Source organism: Stenella coeruleoalba (assembly GCF_951394435.1).
Source record: "Stenella coeruleoalba genome assembly, chromosome: 8".
In the NCBI taxonomy this organism is placed as follows: domain Eukaryota; kingdom Metazoa; phylum Chordata; class Mammalia; order Artiodactyla; family Delphinidae; genus Stenella; species Stenella coeruleoalba.
The window spans coordinates 46,819,861-46,833,535 of NC_137154.1; the positions used below are offsets into that span (position 1 = coordinate 46,819,861).

General features: G+C 50.3%; 1 protein-coding gene across 1 annotated transcript in view; it reads left to right on the top strand.

Moving 5' to 3' along the window:
- The first annotated feature begins 5,434 nt into the window (after positions 1–5,434).
- RIC3 (RIC3 acetylcholine receptor chaperone) overlaps positions 5,435–13,675 on the top strand; it is an 82,784-nt gene continuing 74,543 nt past the window's right edge. Inside the window, exon 1 of the mRNA XM_079928729.1 lies at positions 5,435–5,554. The gene's annotated coding sequence lies outside the window, so the exon portion shown is untranslated. The remainder of the gene's footprint in view (positions 5,555–13,675) is intronic.

Here is a 13,675-nt window from a genome sequence, read left to right on the forward strand (position 1 = left end):
AGCCTCTCAGGTCTGCTTTTTTCCCTTTTCAGAAAACCCATCCTCCCGTATCTCCTCCCAAAGACTTTTACCCATGTTCTGCTCCTAGGGCTTCTGCAAGCACAGAGAATAAAATAGCCAAAGGAACGGTGTTCATATTGGGTAAACAATTTTTTATGAGTTGAGATGGACTGTGGCCACCTCCTCAGTACAACCCCCTGTTACCAGGGAAGACATTTGGGGCTTACAGAGAAAGGAATTGAGAATGGTGCCAATACCCCAAATGACTCAGGGGGGAGCATTTTCTGTGAATGGAGGAGCCTGTGAAAGCAGGATCGGAAATGAGTCAAAGACTTCCGTAGTACAATAATTCCAGGTCATAATTATTGGAGAGAAATAAAAATCAGGTTATTAGGAGGAATATGCATTCCTCTGGTGAGAATCAGCTTTGTTGCAGTGGTGAGTTTCTCTTAGGTAAATCCAGGAAGAAGCAGTGTATGTCTGGTTGAGAGACTGAAGTAGAGTCAAAGCTTGAACATCTTTTTCTCTCCCACAGGGACTAGGGAGCAGCTCCCTGAGACACCCTATATGGTGGACATTTGGTTGACTCCCAACCTCCATCCCACAGATGATCAGTCTTAATCAAAAGAGTACACCTGGCCCCTATTATTGGCCCAGAGTGAGTAGGTATACAAGTTGTCTTGAGGAAGCTCTGTTTGCCACTGGAAGCATCTTATGACCGCAAAGGAAACCAGCCTTAGAATGAAGCTGACACGCAGGAAGGCAGAATGGAGGAATCGAAACCCCTTTGTCCCTGACGGCTTCATTAAGCTGCTGGAAGTACATACTTGGGTCCCACCCTATCTCTGGTGTCTTTATTCTTTGTGGCTCCTTTTCAAAACAATGAATCTGAACCTTGGAGGATAGGAGGTGTTGGGAGGAGTGGGACCCCTTGCTAAGAACCTATTGCCAGCTAGGCTGCATTAACACAATATAGTGTCTAAAATGTGGAAGGTGATGGGTTCACACTGCCGTCTCCTGGCCAGACCACCTCTGTGCTTTGGACATCGGAAAGGAGGTCCAGGACGGCAGGGAGAAGGGAGACCTTGCTAGATGAGGAGTTTGTTTGTTTGTTTGTTTTGTTTTTGTGGGTTGGTTTGTTTGTTTGTTTGCCGCACCAAGCGGCTTGCAGGATCTCAGTTCCACGACCAGGTATCGAACCTGAGCCCCTGCGGTGGAAGCACAGAGTCCTAACCACTGGACCGCCTGGGAATTCCCAGCAACTGAGCTTGTTAATAACTACAGAAGAACAGCCTCCGGGCCATGGTGTTCCTGTCTGGAGAGTAGAGTTGTCAAAAGTGGTGTCTGGCAAAGTGGGGTTTGGTGTCTGGTGCTGTTACTTTCATCAGTGACCTTGCCTAGGTTACGTCACATGTCTGTGCCTCAAAATCTCACTTACCTCACAGGGATGTTAGGAAGACTAAATGAGGTGGTGCATAATAGGCCCCTAGTACTGTGTGTGGCACATAGTAGTTCCTCAATTAACGTTAGATATGATTATGATTATTGCTGTTATTAGCTGAATGGTTGTCATGCGGACAGGGAGATTCGGGGTGGGGTGTTAGAGGAGCATGCAGACTCCATACAAGGATGACTCTTTTTTTTTTTTTTTTTTGCGGTACGCAGGCCTCTCACTGCTGTGGCCTCTCCCATTGCGGAGCACAGGCTCTGGACGCGCAGGCTCAGCAGCCATGGCTCACGGGCCCAGACGCTCCACAGCATGTGGGATCTTTCCGGACCGGGGCACGAACCCGTGTCCCAGGCATCAGCAGGCGGACCCTCAACCACTGCGCCACCAGGGAAGCCCAAGGATGACTCTTATTATTAAAGCTTCCCTTCCCTGGAGGTCTTCAAACAGAGACTGAATGACCCCCCTCCCCAACTCTAAGAGCCACCTCCAGTTCTTGGACAGACTTTTGGGGTCCCTTCCACAACTTTTGCACTTGGTGGGGATGCCCATGACATCTGTCAGGCTGTCTGCTGTGACTTTATTCCAGCCCAGAGGAAAGGAAATGGGCAGATGGCATGATCCCAGCCAGTGTCTGCACAGGCGGATGCAAGACCTTCTTCCTGACTCATCTCTCTGCTCAGAAAGCCCTCAGAATCCCCCTTTCTGAACACAAGCAGCAGGATAGGGACAGGGACGAGGGCAGGAAGAGGTGGCTTAATAAAAAATCCCAATAAAACTCTGCAGCCCCTGGTGGCCAGGGGCAGATCCTGGGTATAAGGCTTCCTTAGACCCACCCACGGGGGGACCCTGACTAATATTCCTGGAGCCTCTGTCTGCCCCCGGCTTCATTAATGATTCTGAAGGGGGCTGAGATGTCCAGCGGGGCTCCGCAGTGCTGCCTGACGATATTGCTGAGCCCTCCATGTAAGCCCCACTCCAGCACACATACCCCGCCCCCCATTCCAGACCCTCTGCTGAGGAATGGGTTTGATTCAATCAGCCATTGGCCTGTGGGACCGCCTGAGTCAACTTATGGGCAGATGCCGGCTCCAGGGAGTCACACAGCCCTGGTGTGGAATTTGGAGAAGGCTTATTAAAGAACAGCAGAGAGATGCTGGGATGGGGTTCTGTTCCCTCAGAGCAACCAGACCCAGGTAGGCTCCAGCTAGGGAAGGGCAGGTGGGAGCCGAGGTAGAGCCCACAAGGGATGCTGCTCTGCTCGTCAGAGCTGGCCTCCCTGCTGGGAGTTCTGGGTGGGACAAGCTTGGATCTTGTCCCCTCTACCTACCCCTAATACAAAGCGCAATGCTTTAAGGAGTCTGGGCTGCAAAAAGCAAAGTCTGGCCAGTCTGAAGACAGCTAGACAAAGGCCTGGTGCGGGACCGCACAGAGTACCTCGGCCCTCAGCTGCCTATAAAAGGGAGGAAAGGAGTGCGGACGTTGCAGTTCAGCTTAAAAAACAAACCTGTGAAACAGAACCAGCAGCCCCTCCCCTTCCCCCTCTCTGCAGCATTAGCAGGAGGGGCTGAAAACATTTGTTCAGAGAGAGAGAGAGGCGGGAGGTGGGTGGGGGGGACCCTAAGTGCTTCTGCTTCCTTTTTTTTGCCAAATCATGCAGAAGATGCTGGCAGCTGCGAAGATTCAATTATGCACAATGTGAAAAATCATTTACAAAAATAATGGCACTCGAAAAAAATGGCCTCTCCAGAAATGGCGTGGAACAATAAATCCGTTAATTAGCTAATTAATATTCAATTGGGGTCAGTGGGCTTAATAGAACCTTTCTTGGAGACCCAAGAAATTCTAAACTGCCGCGAGGCGCCTGCCCACTGCCATTATCTCGGACGAGCAGGCCCTTATCGAGCCGCCAGCTGTCCCTGAACAATGCGGGCCCTTATCAGCTGGGGCAGCAGCCCTGGCCGCTTGCTCCGGCTCCCTCCGCCCAGAGGAGCGCGCAGCCTCTTGGTAATTGATATACGGCGCAGCTTTGTCTGAGGCTGTTTGCTCTGCTGGTATTTAAGGCAGTGCGGGGGCCAAGGGGGGAGCCCTGATTGATTGCCATTGGCCAAGTTTCTGCCGTCAATGACAACCCGTCAATGAGGGACCAGCCAATGGCAGCGGCTGACACTCGATGCGCCGGCCATCTGGGCCAGGCCAGTGGCTTAACACGTGGCCCAATTGGGTCTGGCTTGAGTTTTGTTGCCCTCCTCAAATGGGAACTCGAACCCTCAGACGGGTATTTGAATGGCTGGCCAGCATCCCCTGCCCTGTTTTGCTGGCCAGAGGTTGGATGAGACCCTTGCGACTCTTAAGTGTGGTCCATGTACCTGCAGCGTCCACCATCCAGGAGCTTGTTAGAAACACAGATTCCTGGTGCCGCCTCAGATCTCCTGAATCTGAATATCAGGGGATGGGGCCCGGGAATCTAGGCTTTAATCAGCTCTCTAGATGTCTCTGATACTTGTTAAAGTTTGAGAAGCAGTTAACAAGATCAGAGTTCCCGCCGCTAGCTGTCTTAGAATCACCTGCAGTGGGGGAGAATTAAATACACAAATTCCCACTGAAGTGTGTGCCTTGAGCACTGGTAGGTACAAGGTACTCTGGGAACACTAGGGCTGGCCAGTAGAGAGGCAGGGAAACAGGCTGCCATGGTCACGGCCCTCCAGGGGGCAGGGTGGGGTTCTTGTCCAGTGTGGAACAAGGCTGCGTATGTCTAGTGTGGAACAAAGCTGCAACAGTGTAGGCAAGCTCTGGCTATACAGGATTTGGGCTCCAGGAACCCACTTGGGAGCCATTAGGTATTCAGAACGCACTCTCTACAGAAATGATGTTCCACATAGGAGAATGGGTCCCCGGGCTAGTCCCCAGACACCATGAGACCCATAGCGAAGCTGTCTCAGCACATCTCCTTAACGGGAGGGGCCGTGGGATGGGGAAAGGAAGAGAAGGAAGTAGAGAAAGAGAAGAAAAGGATGGAAAAGGAGCTTGTCAATTCTCTTCCCAGGGTTCACAACACAGAGTCGGGCCTTGGCCGCTCTCTGAGTGGGCAGTTGCCTCTGTGTCCTACATTCCCATCCTGCCCCATCTTCTCTCTTCACCCCATCCTCTATCACTGCACCCTCTCCAGCCTGCCCTCACGTGTAGGCTGCCCTGCCTTCTCCCAGACCAGACCCACGTGTCCAGAGTTACAATACACAGGGGACAGCTTGCTCACGTCTCTACGTGTGAAGGAGTCTGAGTCACAGGGGTAGAAGGGCTTTAGGGAGACCTGGACTTGCAGCCCTCCTAGGATGAGGAGTTTGGGAGAGACCTCACCCTGATCACACCCCATCTTCTCTCTGGGGCTGAGTGAGAATTAGTCAAGCAATAGGAACCAGGAGGCCACAGGGAGAGCCAATCACCAGGCATAACCCAGCTCCGGCTCAATGCCTGATCCCACACAGAGCAGAAGTGAGCTGCAGATCGCGGAGCCTGGTGATAGGTATTCACAGCCAGGGCCAGGTGCAAGGAGGGCTGGGCATCTGCAGGCCACAGGGGCCATGGGCAGGGCTGGTGGGCAAAGCTGCTCTAAGCAATGAGCAGGTGACCCGGTGGGGCCTCGAGCCTCATAACAAGTTAGAGTGAAGGGATCAGCCCTGGGGCCTGAGGCAGGGACCAGGTGCGATGCGAAGTGAGACCAGAGTGTGGGCCCCACTGAGGCCACAGGTGGGGTCGAATGGCTGATGAGAGAGGGAGGGAAGCAGCAAGCAGCCAATCCGAGCCGTCTCTCTGCCTTAAATGAGGCTCAGCAGCGAGGGCTCAAGGGCTGCTCCTCCCAGGTCATTTCCGCCTTGAGAACCCGGGGCCTTCTGGGCCTTGACCTCTGTGTGGGAGGGTCAACAGGCATTTCTAGAGCCACCCCGGGCCTTGGGGAGGCTCGGACGTGCTCCGTCTGCGTGGGAGTCACCGGCACGCAGCAAGGGAAGGAGCGCAGCTGATACTCAAGTTTTCAACCGAATGATCCCTTCGTCGGCGACTTCTCTGCGGCTCTTGGTGGCATCGAAAGGCTGTCGAAGAATATCGAAGGCAAGTACCCGTCGTCCATCACTCTGCTAGGTTAAATGGCTGCCAGTTTGATGTGTGAACAAACCCTGATAAGAAAAATAACTTTCTGTTAAGTAAGCAAACCACTAACTTGAGAACCCATGGATTAACCCAGGCCCTAACCTACCAAGTGAGCAGTTAGCTTCTGAAGCTGCCCAAAACACCAAAAACAGTCCCTCCCTTCTCTGAACATACGTGCACACACATGACCTTTGCCCTCACGGTGCCCCTTGATCCCTCACAGAGCAAGTCTGCTCTTTTGGGCAACTCAGGTTCCACCCATGTCGTCGGATCTTGGGATTGGAGGCCAAAGGTGGTGTGGAGTCTTGGCCTCATCCCCTTTGGGGAGTGAACGTGTGATCCCAGGTCGGGGGGTGCTGCCCTGCACAAGCTGGTGCAAGAGCAAGATACCCCAGTCTTCCTTTCCCAGATCATATCTGCTCTGGTTTCAAGAGTTCCCACCGCTAGCTGTCTTAGAATCACCTGCGGTGGGGGAGAATTAAATGCACAAATTCCCACTGAAGTGTGTGCCTTGAGCACTGGTAGGTACAAGGTACTCTGGGAACACTAGACCTTTCGAGAGGTCACTGAATGCTGGCCCCCTTTGGAGAGCCCTCCATAGCGAGTTGTTGGTGGGAGAGAGACAGTGAGAGACTCAGAGACAGACTTGGGCGGGGCAGAGAGGGCTGGTTGGTTTGTGTGAGAGTTGGGGGGAGCGCTAATCATTGGTTAAATTATCCGGACTCTTCTTTGGCTGCCACACAGACTTCCTATGTCTACGATGACAGTTGCCAGGATGTGAGTTATAGCAGGCTGGGACCCTGCAGGTTTTCCTGACTCCAAATCCCTCTTCTGATCTTGAATCTCTGGCTTCCTGCAAGCCCAAAGTGAGTTCTTCCTAGAGCAGGAAAAAGGCTGAGCTTACTCGCAATCCCCTTTGCCACTTTTCCTTGAAACACTAGGCTACTGGGAACCTCAGGCCAGCGTTCACCCCAAGTTACAGATGAAGAAACTGAGGCGGCCCAAGTACACACTACACACATGAAGTCAGGTGCCGGGCTGGGATGGCACTCCAGAAGCTCCCTTTCTCTTTACCCATCTACCTGCTGCCCACCCTCTCACACCCCTCACCGGTCTCCATGGCGGGGGAGTCCAGGCCCCACCACCAGCGGAAAGAAAGTCCAGCTCACCTGAAAATGAGCCAGAGAAGCAGGAGCCCTGAGTGCCCCTACAGAGTTTGGAGCTCCCTCAACTTTGCAGACTAATTGCAGAGAGGCGTGGGCAGGCTCTTGGCAAGCGATTAGCTGTCCCACTGCATGAATAATTTGCATAGAAAATGCTTTATTTTGGCAATCTATTAAAGGGCCCACAGTGCCGTGGCTTATCTCGGTCTCACAGCAAGGGGAAGGCTTGGCTATCTCGTTAAGTTCTGTTGATGCATAACAATTTAAAATGGGCACAAGCTAGTATGACATTTAAAGATGCCTTCACTTAATTATATTACACAAACATGGGGTTGTTTATCCTTGGGAATAAAGTCTTTTTGAAGTCAAAGTTGGCATGTGCATAAAGGAAGGCATTTTAACTGATTTTTCAAGAGGGGGCCTCCTCACTTCAAACTTGGGGGGTTGCGTTTCCCTAGGGCCTCGTAACACAGAGGGCTCTATGGCTGAGATGCAGGCTTTGAGATTGGTTCTCTTCTTCTTCTTCTCTGGGGGTGGCCTACAGTTTGGCACTTAATACAGAACTGTGGAAAGAAAAGCTTATTAGAGCAAGGGAAAGAGACTCACTGTGTGACCTTGGACGAGCCCCTCCCCTTCTCTGAGCCTCCATTGCCTCACGTGCAACATGTGGGGTGGGACTTTCCAGCTCCAAGGCAATGACTGGCAAACCGCAGTGTATTTTTGCTTTCTGTTTGCCACTCAGCTGTAAATTAAAATATAGCCTCTTTGGTAAAAGCCAAAGGGAATTCAGGGTCCCAGTCATACTCTAAGGACAGGAAACATGCTGGAGGAGGGAGGTGAGGAAAAATAGGAAGGGGCCTGCAGCTGCAGCAGGTACCAGTATGTCTTTGCTCTTCCAAGCCGGAAAGCCCCAGGGGACTACAGAGCTAGCAGCCTTGCCTCGCTTCCGAGACAGCTAGGAATTGGGCCCTGGTCGGAGGAAATGCAGGGAGAGCCCTAGGGCGTTGAGGAAACCCAAGAAGCCCTGAGAAGGCTGCCTTGCAGACAAGGTGTTCTGCATCAGAGCGGAGACCAGCACTGCTGTAGGAGGAGGCCCGCACGAGGTTAGGCGGGCTGGTTTCTGGCACGGTAGGGTCTTTGATGCTTCCAGTGACAGTGTTGCCTGAGTAGCTCACTCAAGAGAAAAAAATGCAGAGAAAGGAGGGCTTTGTCCATGGCCGTGGTGCCGGGCTCTGTGTTCCTCCTGGATTCAAGCTTTCTGGAAAGCTGACTCTCATTCCACCTCCCACTCCCCTTTTTGCCCCTCTAGGACTGAGACCTGCATTCTTCTCTGCCCACAGTGAACTTGCTCCTGCTACTGCCTCTTCCTGACTCTTGAAAAAAATATCCTTGTGATTAATGGACATGTTATCTGTGGTTAAGCATAGAGACAATTCCCATTCCATTATGATTTCCTAGAACGGCAACTCTGTTAAAATAATTGAGGGTATTAATTAGCATTAGTGGTTAACTTCATATTTAACTGATGTGTTCCACTTTGAATAAGACCTAAAGAAATGCCAACTTCTAGGCACAATTAGGTAGCTCCTTGGCTAGTTTTTAACTGTGGCAATCACTGCCTGCTCTATCGCGATTGTCCCTAGTCGTAATTAAAACTAATCCACCGAGTGTGTAAACCTTGAGTCAAAACCTTCCTGGTGGTGCTAGAAAGACCTTCGTCTCCAAATATCAGCTCTAGACAAATAGTCGAGGTAAGGGGACTCACCATGAGGCTTGTACATTCTGGATAAGAAGAAGCAAAGGCACTACTTACTAAGCAGCTGCTCTGCACCAGGTCTTGTGCTAAGCACTTGGGTTAAAACCATATGACATGAGTGTTTTTGTAGTTCAGAAGCAGCCAGCTGGTGGCAATTTCATATTGTTCAACCTCAGATCTCATTTAACTCTTACCACGCCCTTACCATTGTTGTTACTCTCTCCATATTACACATTAGGAAAATGAGGCACAGAGAAATTAAATAATTTACCCAAATTACGGAGCAAGTAAGTGGGGCCAGGTGCCATCTTTGGACGACCAAGAGCTCTGATTCCATAGGCATCCAATTCTGATGCTGTACCTCTTATCCAAATGTTCCCACAAGTATTTCGTGTTTCAATCAACAAAAATGGTCAAAATGGGGGGCTTCCCTGGTGGCGCAGTGGTTGAGAGTCCGCCTGCCGATGCAGGGGACGCGGGTTCATGACCCGGTCCGGGAAGATCCCACATGCCGTGGAGCAGCTGGGTCCATGAGCCATGGCTGCTGGGCCTGCACGTCCAGAGCCTGTTGCTCCGCAACGGGAGAGGCCACAACAGTGAGAGGCCCGCGTACCGCAAAAAAAAAAGTCAAAATGAACCTGGTATATATTGTGTGCTCAGGTAATGCTTATTAAATAAATGGATGAATACATCCAGAACCGATTGCAGGGATGTCTGAGGCTCCAGTATCAGAAAGGTGTGCAGGAACAGGCTGGTTGGCTACTGCTAAGCCACCGAACACGTGGCCGAGGCTCCTCACGTTCTCTTCTCCGAATCTGACCACCCACACCAGGTTCATTTCCAGAGTCAAATATGGGCCAGACATGGCTGGAGGGGTGGGATGGGGGGCAGATAGACCCAGAAGCTACATGACTATCAAGGCAGAGCACTAGGACTAGAGGTCATTTTGGAGGCACAGAGAAAGGGAGAAGAGGGTGAAAAGAACCATGAGCCACGTGCTTCAGCTGGGAGAAGTAGAGCCTCCCTGGCTCTACTTCTGGCTGTAAAGTGTCCATGAACACTAGAGAGTCCTTGTGCTGCATCCTTCCCTCTCTGGGGACTGGGCGTCCTTCCTCTCTGAGCCCCGTGTCTGTTCTCTGGGCTTGCGTTAAATCTGCCCTCTCACAGCCACCTACACCTCAGCTGCTTCTCTTACCATTGCCCTGTGGCAGTGCCCAGGGGACTGAGGTTGAGCATCCTCAGTGGTCAGCTGTGGAGGGAGGCAAAGCCACGTGGGCATTGATACAGCAGGTCCAGAGGCTGCCCCGTAGTCCCATGCATGGCATGAATCAGTGGGGTTGGACTGTGATTTATGTATTTATCAATTTTTGGTCAAACATAGCTAAGAAATTGCAAACTGTAAAATGACACATAATTATATGCAATTGAATAGCTTTGAATAACAAGAAATGTTGCTTTTGGTTCCGCACTAAGTAGTGTTTCAAAAGGGAGAGATTGATTAGCAGATGCTGGTGTTGCCCGTCGCCTTCCCTTTGTGTTGCCAGGCACATTGCACACAGTGATGACAGTAGAAGTCCATGATGACGGGAGTCCAGGGGAGGCAGTTGGTGAAGAGGGAGGCTTCAGATTCTAGGCCGTTGCCTTGAGGCCCAGACGGATGAGTAGATGGGTGCCAAAGCTGGAAGAGCTAATCCCTGGAGAATAGCAGGATGGAGAGCCTTGCCTTCTTTGGGTCTAAAACCTCTAGATCTAGGTCACTACTAGGGGTCTTCTGAAGAAAGAAATTCAGTTCCATTCAATGACCTACTCGGCATCCATGTACTGCTCTTACGGGGTCCTGGGAGATGTGAGAGGAGAATCACCCACATGCCCTGCCCTCAGAGAGCTTGTATATTTTGCCTGGCTAAGACCCTGACTTATCTTGGATGTCACACTCAGTATCATTACCATCACATTCCTGCCCCCATGCACCATGTTTTATGATCTGTAAAGCTCTTTAATTCATTAGCTTGTTTAATTTTGCAATGACCCTATAAAGGGAGAAATAATTATTCCCAGGGGAAACTGAGGCCCCAAGAGTAGGTGACCTTTTCAAGCTTATTCAACAAGTCAGTGACAATGAAAGGACCACAACACCAGTGTTTAGTTCCGAGACCAGAACTCCTCCCATCAAAGCACACGGCCTCCTGGGAAGGGGTGGTACAGAGGAGGAGAACTCTGCTATGCCTGGATTGATCCAGTGTGGTATGAACAGGGTAGAACCCATCTGGCCTCTGGGACCCACACAGAAAGCATGAGTCTTCATGAAACCACAGTGTAAACAACCTTATATGGGTGGAAGAAAGCAACAAAGGGACAAATCATCTTCCAGACGTTCTCACACATGCATGAGTGTCCTGAGTCATTTATCATCCATTCAACAAATATTAACTGAGAGCCTACTATGTGCCACATGCTGTCCTGAAAGGCGTTTGGGGTCTGGAAGACATCTGTCACAATCCCCAGACTCTGCCGTCTCCCTCCTTCCCACTTTCAGTCTGGCTGTCACACTAGCAGACATTGGTACCACGACAGCTCAGTGACAGGGATAGGCCGGGAAGGAAGGCAGAAGGCGCCACCCACCTCCTGTCTTTTCAGGAACATCCTCACTTCCTCTGGGAGAATCCAGGGAAAGCCTGACCTCACCCTGCATCTCCCGCACATTAAAGTCAACCTATACCCCATCCCTTTGGCATATGGCACCCAAAGGCCAGGAAAGATTATCATCTGGATGTTCCGAGGCTGCTCAGACAAATCACCCAGATCTGTTCTTATTCCTTATTCCTTCCTCATCTGCTTTACTTTGTGACACTATTTTACGTGACTCTGAACTCTTGCTCCACAACCCAAACTCTGATCCTGCCACTGTCCTTTTGGACTTCAAGTGTATTCTGGGTGTTTCTAGTGCGTGAGCTTTGATTTTTCCTGAAATGGGATCTGATTTAGCTTTCCTCTGCCTTGCCTCGAATAGGAGCTCCCACATGGCACCCAGACCCACAGGTTAGCCATGTTCTGTGTCCGCTCTAGACTAAACCTAAAGAGACAATCGGTGTGGGCATATCTTCAAAGTGGCTCACTAGGAGAGGAAGGAAAAGCTGGAGTTTAAAAATAGAGGGAAAGCCAATAGACAGGAGAGGTTGCAATTTGTTATTGATAGAGAAGGGCATGAAAGGAGTTTCCATATGAAGTTTTCTATTCTTTAGAGTTTTCTGATATGAGTGAGGGGAGGTTAAAGGAGAGGGAATAAATTCTGAAATAGTTTCTGCAGAAAGCCAGAGATAGACATACTGGGGACCAACAGAGGGATGGATGGGTAGTGTTGAGGGTGTGGCAGAAAAGAGCCTATAGTTTATAGGATTCTGGTCCTTGTGTTTGGTTGATTGTCCCCAGTAGCACTCAGCTCCTTGCATGCAGAGAAGGAATGATAAATGCTTGGACTGACCCAAGATTAGGGCAGTGGGGAAACAGAGGTCAGTGGGGTTGAGTGTGTTGACAAGACAGTGGTTAAAGTGATGGATCGCTGGAAAGATCAAGAGGAACTAAAGCCAGGAGAAGGCTGAAAGACTTCTAGGAAAAGAAGGACTTGAAGAGCTGCCAGGCACAATAAGGACCAAAAGAGTAGAAGGAGGGGCAAGGAAGTGTGAATACCCCGAAAGTATCAGGTCGTGGTCACAGGGGAATACTAGAGAATAAGGCTTCAACAGATAAAGCAGTTTGGGTAAGGACAAGGTCAGGAGTGCGCCTATAGAGAAGGAGCATGGAGGTGAGGGATGGAGTGATGTGCAGATAGAAGAAGGAGGTGGAAACACTGAAAGGCCAGGGTATTGAGTGGGTCCCCATAGATATCAGAGCCTCTCCCCCCACCCCTGTGATGGCTAAGAGTGTGTTCTAAGGGGCATAAGTTTCAGGGAGCCATTGACAGCTATGAGAATTTCATTTATAAGAATTGTGAGAGCAAAGTTGAGGCACTTAGTGAAAAGAAACTCCATGGTTTCCTTCCCTGCCATCAACACCCAGTTAAGCCTACATCTAAAAACACTGGGTCAATATACAAGACTTAGGAGGAGTCCCATTGTTATGTCTCTTATGCTCTGCCCATAAGAACTCCCTTGAGCTATGCTTAGGTCCTCTCTGGTCACGATTTCTCAGCCTGCAAAGGAACATCGTGGTCAGAGTTGGGGACATGTGGTAGGTTGCAAAAATGGCTGCAAATTATTCTTCCTCTATTTCCTCTATTTTGAAATGTGACTTGCAGCATCTCCCATCAAAAGTCTTTTTCCTAACCCTTGAATCTCAGACAGTTTTGTGACTTGTTGGCCAAAAGGACACGGCAGAAGAGACATCGTACGAATTCTGAACCTAGAACAAAAGAGGCCTTGCATGCTTCTTTCCAACTTGAGCAGCCACGTGGGCAAGTCCAGAGTACCTTGCTAGTTGATGAGAGACATATAGCCCATTGCCACCGTTCCCCCAACTGACAGTCAGCCAACGTCCAGAAGCAGAACTATCAGCTCTGAGTGATGGCATCCTGGGTCATCCAGCCCATAGCTAAGCCTCTAGCTGAAGGCAGACACATGAAGAAGCTTAGGCTAGATCAGTGAAACCAGGTGCAAATCAGCAGAACCACCCAGCCAGTCCAGGGACTCATGAGCAATAATAAGTGGTTGCTATTTTAAGTCACTAATTTGGAGGAGTGTCTTAGTCAGCTTGAGCTGCTATAACAAAAGACCATAGACTGGGTGGCTCAAACAACAAACTCCTATTTCTCAGAGTTCTAGAAGCTGGGAAGTCCAAAATCCAAGTGCTGGCTGATTTGGTTACTGATGAGAAATCTCTTTCTGGTTTGTACATGGCTGCCTTCTTGTTGTAACCTCACACGTGGGAGAGATAGAGAGATCATCTCTTTTGTGACTCTTCTTATTAGGGCACTAATCTCTCATGAGGGCTCCACTCTCATGACCTCATTATCTCCCAAAGGTGTTACCTCCAAATGCCATGACACTGGGCACATTGGGCTTCAATATGTGAATTTGGAGGAGACACAAACATTCAGTCCATTGCAGGGAGAGTTGGTTTGTTATGCAGCAAAGGCTAGCTGATACAGGGTGGCATGGAGAATAGATA